This window comes from Pyxicephalus adspersus, chromosome W, assembly GCF_032062135.1.
Source record: "Pyxicephalus adspersus chromosome W, UCB_Pads_2.0, whole genome shotgun sequence".
Taxonomy (NCBI): domain Eukaryota; kingdom Metazoa; phylum Chordata; class Amphibia; order Anura; family Pyxicephalidae; genus Pyxicephalus; species Pyxicephalus adspersus.
In genome coordinates, this window is record NC_092870.1 from 4,200,069 (window position 1) to 4,207,982 (window position 7,914).

Below are 7,914 nucleotides of genomic sequence, written 5' to 3' on the forward strand. Positions count from 1 at the left end.
TCATGCATGTCTGCACATTTAAATGTGTGTTAAGGCTGCTTCCCATATTCCTCAGCCTAACAACTCACCGTCTTTAATCCTTCCGATGTCCTAAACCCTTGTTTGTAACAATTTGAAATTTTGAGGGTACACCGAGGATCCTACTAGCTACTACTAAACCACATTTTTTGGAGGTTGTTGCTGTTTCAAAAGCAAGTGCATCTAGGAGGCCAAAAGCGAAAAGGCCAATTTTTGCCCCTTCCCCCTGGGCCACTTACCTAGCAAGGAGAATTGGGGTGTTGCCCCTAAATTTATACCTACATTTTTAAGGAACCCCAATTTATTGGGAATGGTGAGGTGCATAAACCAGAAAATGTAGGTTCTAGTGGGGGGCACATGCTATGTAAGTGGGCCTGGGGGGCCACTTTTTCAATTCAAGACTCCTAGGCACACTTGCATTGGAAAATTCATTCCCAATGTAAGATTTTCAATAGTGTTTTAAATTGGGAACCCCATATCTTCAAATGCTTGAAATCTGGTGGCCTGAGATTTTGTAGATATTTTGGGACTCTTATCTATGAGGGTTCTCTGTGCTTGTACACAGAGTTGTAAGGCTGCAAGATATGACATGCAGAATTCCCACCCCCAGATATCACACTGTACCCATGATGCTGTTACACATGCCCACAGAGTGGATATATTTTACCAAGTACTTTTTTCAGATAGAAGCCACAGCACAGCTATAGAATCGAGGAGGGACAGCCTGTGTCCCCATCTCTTTCTAGCTGCGCTGTTCTCACTGCCCAGCTCTTATCAGCAGATGGAATCCATGGATGGATGACAGCTGAGAATGGAGCAGCCTCTATATTGTGCTTTCAATGGATTAGAGCTGCGGATGAGAGCCGGGTAGAGGAGGCATGGCAGCCGTGCGCTCCACCCACCAGGTGGCTGTTGACAACTATATACACGCACATTGAACATTTAAATCGAAAGAGGAAAAGAAAGAGGTTTTGGGCTCACAAATGGTTTTGAGAAACAAAATTGTTGTATTTAAACACAGTTAGTAAAGCAAACAAGTACAGACAAATCAATACCTCATACCTGTTTTGACACCTCACAGTATATGGGTAACGCATATACGTATATTCTAGCAATACAATAAAGGTGATGAAGGAGACCGTGCTTAAAGTGTGCTTAACGCATTTCGCCACGAATGGGCTTCCTCAGTGATATGATAATAAGCAAGCTTAACGGTCTGTATATGTACATAGAGATTGAATAATGAGAAGAAAAAGGAAATAAATATATTGTTTACACAGCAAAATCAATAGTATATAGGTATGTCCAATAATTCAGTATAATATCATTGACACAAACTATAACATTTCTCAATAGATGAAATTTAAAGTGATTTTATCAGATTAAACATATATCATTAAGGTAATAAATGAAAACCTAAATTTCACAATATTTATGGGTAATATATGTATCCAAAGTATATAAATGCATAAGAAAATTGGTAATGTACTGTGCAGACAGAAACATATAAGGTATAATCAAATTCTTACTTAAGTAGCTAATAGGATAAAGGTTGTAAAGGTGCAGTGCTGGAAATTAGTGATATATAAACGAAACTTTAATTGAGATACAATCTAGGTAGAGATGAGTATATAAGTAATAAAAATACCGCTACATAACGGTTGAAAAAGATGTCTGGTCATTGAGGGTGCATACCCCAGGTCAGGAACACTTTGAGTACTCTAATCAGTTCAAGGACTGGATGTGGGGGGATATAAGTGACCCCAAAAGAAAGATGGTTTCATCCAAACGTGCTTTAGAACAAGTCAAGAGCAAGGACAGGCAATTAGCCTTCCCATTGCTAGAATAGTATAATAAATGTGATAAATAAGATTAATCTAGAAAAGAGTGTATGATACATGACACCATTTAAATCTTAATTACTCAAGGTAAAGAATAAACAGGGATTGATATCTATGAAATTACCAGAAGAGGATCAAAGATCCCAAAAATATTTGTTATAATCAGTAAGAGACAAACATCCAAAGTTCATAAGGATAAAAAAATTTAGGAAGTGATAAACAAACAGTTCTAAGGGCAGACAATACTACTTTCCACAACCCAATAACATTCTAAAACACTGCACCTTAACAAGAGGAGATGGGGAGCCAACTCTCAATCACGCCGGCTGCTGATTGTAGAGCGCCCATCCAGGCAGTTGGCTATCACACAGGACGTAGAGGATGGGTCATCAGCTGTGGAGGGGTCATCAGCTGTGGAAGAGGGGCCCACCTCAGGGGAGGAGCACCCCGTAGAGGAGGAGCCTGCGTCTGAAGACTAGGGGGAGGAGGCGGCCGAGGACGAGGACATTGCCTGTAAGCTAACCTTCCAATCATCTTTTGCTCAATTTTTTTTTCGAAAACACATTCACACACTACTTTCACTATTTTTACTTACAAATCAAAATAACGATCATGATTTCATGTAGCTTCCAGTCATTATTTCTGCATCAAATGAAGGTTCTTTGTAGGTTGTTGGCTAGCGTGAAATAAGATAGTCATGAGTTGTTCAGTTGTACCTTACTAGAAAATGTTTAAACCCAATTTTTAGACATAGGCCAGAACATAGTTTTAAACCTGTAGCGCCTAGGCATACCACGGGGTATGCCTAGGCACTACAGGTTTAAAACCTCCCATAAAATTGTTCTGTTCTAAAATATGTACAAATGTTTTTAAAACGTTTTATATTTTAAAGTTTGTATATTCATACTTATATATTTATTTTGTTCTAAAAAATTCAGTTCCTTAATTGGAAAAATCCAGCTCGCAGGTGAAGGCAAGTATACTAGCATCCGACTCATATATCGGCGCGTAGATATGCACGTCGAGCTTCCGCGTGTTTGGTTGTTAAATCAGGGCCTTAGACTTGTTTACATAGACTTGCAGTAATCTCCGGCTTATATCTAGAATTTTAAAAAGGTTAGGCAGTGTGACACGAGGGGAGGAAATGTACATTAAAATGTCATTGACAAACAATGCACATTTGTGTTCCCTCATGCCACACTCTATTCCCTGTATATCTTGATTCTACCTAATTGCTATAGCCAGTGGTTCTATCACATGAGCAAACAAAAGGGGAGTGTAATGAACCTGGGTACACAAACCACAGCCAACTCCAAGAATCCTTTTGTCAAGCTTTATTTGTCGTCATAAAACAAGGCAGGGGTTCTGTAAGGAACTTACCGTCCTGCGAGCCCGCGGTGTCCCTGGGGTTCCCAGCCACAGAGGGAGACGCCGCTGTAACAGGCAGCATGGCCGAGGCTGCTGCTCTGCTCGCGCAAAGGCAGGTCAGGAACAATCCGAGGTCAGGGCAGGCAGCAGGCAAGAGTAGTCACAAACAATCCGAGGTCAGGGCAGGCGGAGTTTAGGGAGAATCAGGTATCAGACCGAGTTGCTATTGGTAACGACACAACAGGTTAACATAAACCAACACAGAGAACGCATCCAAGCACACTGTACACACAGAGGCTTATAGCGGGCAATGGTGTTCAGAACAGGTTCTCCTTAAATGGCCAGAGTGCCCAATGACTTTGCGCCACCTAGCGCCATTTGATTGGAGGATAACTGAATCAGCCGCAGGGAAATTCAAACTAACTATGTCCCGCCCCGCGGCGAGGCAGCCGAGTGCCTCGCCCCCGGGGAGTACAAGAGGCATGCGTGGTAGCGCGTGCACCTCTTCCCACAGCACCCCTGGGACGTGCCCTACTTTGCACATCTGCAGGAGTGCTGAGAACAAGACTTTCTCTGTTCACGTCCATAGGGATGCTGGGGATGCTGCCTGGCCGAACAGTAGTCCCTCCGCCTGCAGGGAGAGACACGCTGCAAACAGGGCAGCAGCCTCGGTCACGCTGCCTACTGCAGCGGCGTCTCCCTCTGCGGCTGTGTCTTGTGCCTCTCTTATTATTAATAGAAGAGAGAAATCCCCCCAGTGAGATATTTGCCAATGGTTTATCGTATACCGCTTTAAGAATATTTAAAAAGTAGTTGCCAAAGCCTATGAAAGAAAGAACTTTAAACATATAGGACCAGGAGACACTGTCAAATGCTTTCTGCAAATCAATGGCCAGAAGCATCACCTCTCTCTTATTGCCACCATCCTAATTGTCATTTACTAATGAAATAAGGTCTATTGTACGCCTTGTCTGGTCGAATTCTTGTCTGGAAAGCATAAAACCTACTTGATCAGGATGGATATATAATCCAAGAAAAGACCTTAAGTGGTTTGCTAAGATTTTAGTCATCAACTTGAGGTCACAGTTGATTAACAAAATCGGTGTGTAATTGGCCTCATCAGTGGAGTCCTTACCTGGTTTTGGAATTACACTAAGCTGATTAGCTTCCAAGGGGAGAGGGTTACCTTCCCGTACTTTAGCATTTTTAGTGCTTTAAAAACTTCTTCATTCCTAAAGGGTTGCTCTAAAACTTGCATATGATTAGATTTAATTATAGGTATATGCAGAGTCCTAAGAAAAGCTTCTGTTGCTTCCTGAGGAGCAATGTATTGATTACTGTATAACAAAGAATAAAATGTTATTGAATGTTGCCAAAATCTTTTCTGGGTTTTGGGTAGTCCTACCATCTCCCATTTTAATTTTGGGAAGAGTAAAGACTTGGGAAGGCCCTGATTTATCAATGAAATGCGCATACGCTCCAGGCGACAAGCTCTGTTACCGCGAGTCGGGCCCGAGTTCTAGTGAACTCGCCTGCCGGTTTCCTGCAAAAATGAGCAAAGATCTCTAATACGCCAATTAAGGCAATTAATTTTTAGCTGCGTGATTCAGAAGGAGATGTTAACCTCAATGATGAGGTGATAGCAGATGATTAACGCACACCTGCGCCCTGTTCTGTGCGCATCTCCAGTCCATTTTACAGGTCAGTTTGAATCTTTAATGCTTGATGTGTTTTTGTGTAACTGTTACTTTTTTATGTTACATTCTACTCATTCACAAACTTGCTTCATTTATAGTTACATTTGTTTGTTGTTTTGTTTTGATACTTTTTCTTTTGGTTGCAACACTGCAAACTAATTTCTATCAAGCTGGATATATACTAAGTAGCACTTTCTAATATGTCATCACACAATAGTATGACTGTAAAAAAATATGTGAGCAAACATTTGTGACCTGATTAAAATTTCATTCTAGTTTGACTTTAGAGAAATCAAATATGTTAGTAAAGGATTATAGGCAAACATGTTATAATACATGTACTAACCTCCCTAGCGGTACATTTCTTTACGGTTTTATATGTCTAAAAGCGGTACATTGTTTTGCATGAAAATTTATTTTACAGTTTAATATAATAGTATGAGTATAATAGAGTTTGAAACACAAAATCATGTAAAAATAGGAAATTAAATAAATTAATATATATATATTTAAATTTTTAAAAAATAATAGATATTATAGTAATACTATTATATATACTGTAAAATAAATGTTATTGAAAACAATGTACTGCTTTTACACATTTAAATTCAATGTATTGCATTCAATACAGTTATTTTTACAAATGGATTTTGAATTTCCCGCCCCGCCCCGCCCGTACCAACGTCACCGGGAACTCGTCAGCGACTCATCGTGTGCAGAGGATGCCGGAAGAAGACAGGGATGGATGATGCAGGACGTCAGCAGATCAGGTAAGCACTGTATTTACTAACCTTCCGATAGGTTTACCTACCCTGAGTGTGACTCGGGGTTACCGCTTTCAGCAACTTTTTTCTACCCAGAGTCACACTCAGGGTTACCTCCAGGGAGGTTAAGGAACATTTAGTGATTTCACTTGTCTGTGTATGTAAAAATACATTTAAATGTATAGAAATACATATGCATTTCATTACTACTATTTTAACTGGACTGGTTTGTGGGGGGGGGGTTTTCCATCCCTTCAGGGTGTTTTTGCAGATTTGAATGGCATTTTAGATCTTGGCTCACTATATATAATTGGCTTACTCCCCTCAGCTTGGTAGTGGAAGCACATAAATGTGGATTCCTCCTTTAACCAGAAGCAATATCATCCATGAATGTTGCTTGTAGCCAAGCCCATGATATCAGAAATCATAGGAACAAATAGGCAATCATGTCAATGTGAAGCAATATGGTCCAAAAAGCCCTCTTTGTCTATTTCTTCCTATAATTTCTCGTTTTTATGTATATGTACACACATCTAAATGCAAACATACATGTTTGGCTTTATGTGCACTCATGTCTATACATACATGCATGAGTGCACATGCAGCAAAACAAGCAATATACACAAAAAAATACAAACTTACCTAAATGAGGACTGTGTAAAAGTGCGGTGCATTTTTTAACTGATAAACACAGTTCACGCGCACATAGCGGGTCCGCCTTGTCGCACAACAATGGGCTACATACTCCTGAAGTTTGGCGCAGAACTATGTGCATCAAACAACTGAGTTTTAACAAGACAATTGTGCTGTTTTTAGCCTTACAAATAATTCAGATAAAGGAACAGCTTAAAAACAAATCACTATTGACTTTTTAAACTGTGTGTCCTGGGAGATTGGAAAAGAGATCACATAACAAACCCACAAAAAACAAACAACATTTTACAAACAACTTTATTGAAAAGAAACATTTGCTAAAAGGTCACATTAAAATATAAAAACACAAAAAAAAAAACACACACACAAATTTACATGACAAAAAATTAAAAAGAACAAACAATGTAAACCCACACTTCCATGTAAAGCCAAAATACTTCTAAAATAGCCCAACAAATATTGCATTCAAAAAATACTTACCAAACCAATATGCAATTTTGACCTATCAAGGGTGGAAAAATTGGCTGTTTGTTTTTTTTTTGCAATTGCACATTCCATAATCATTTATTGATCGGATCCTACAATATCCTACTATACTACAATAATTATATATATATATATATATATATATATATATAAATTATTTCTTTAGTTTATTATAATAACTATAGTTTATATAATTATATATATATATATATATATATATATATATATATATATATAAATATAAACAAGAACATGTGTGTGCTTGTGACTTTTGTGGGAAAATCTAGTCCAATGACAAAGCCAAGGTTTAGCCTGCCGAAATTTGCATAAGAATTTAGACAGGCGCCTATGTAGAGGAGCTAAACTCTTGCCTAACAGGAAAGAAATAGGACATTTTAAAACATGCGTATTTCTTAGCTCATATAGATGTTTTAAACATTTGAACAGCACAAACATTTTTTTAGGGCTAGAGGTAATATGTGTGCCATTAGAAAGAATGCTTTTTTAGGGGAACAGTGAGTTTAATGCAAGCTCGCCAGTGTGAAACCTCCGGGGCTGCGCATACCCATTGGAGAGATCGCTTCAGTTGATGACTTCTGCGCGAGTACACCAGCGCCTGGTTGATAAATTGATCGAAGGCCTCCGATTTTGGATCATGAATACGAATGCGCGAGCGAGCTTCCGAGTTTACTTGGTGAATCAGCCTGAATAGATCTTGGGGTCAACTTATTAGTCAGCAACTTACCAGCCTTGTCTCCCCACGTATAATATTTATGAGCCCCCCACCTAAGCGATTTTTCTGCTTTAGCCGTGAGTATCAGATTGAGTTCGGTACGCAATGTTTCAATTTGAGAGCAGAGATCTAAAGTTAGCTCAGATTTGTGGTGCAATTTTAAAGCTTGAAAACTCCCTCATTTTAGCTTCTAAGATCTTTTCTGTGGCCTTCTTTTGACGTGTCCCTATTTTAATAAGTTCCCCCCTTATATAGGCCTTATAAGCTTCCCAGTTATTCGCTAAAGAGGTATCCTCGGGTAAATTATTTAAAAAGAAACTGATTTAAATTCTCTATCTCTCTTTGTATCACCG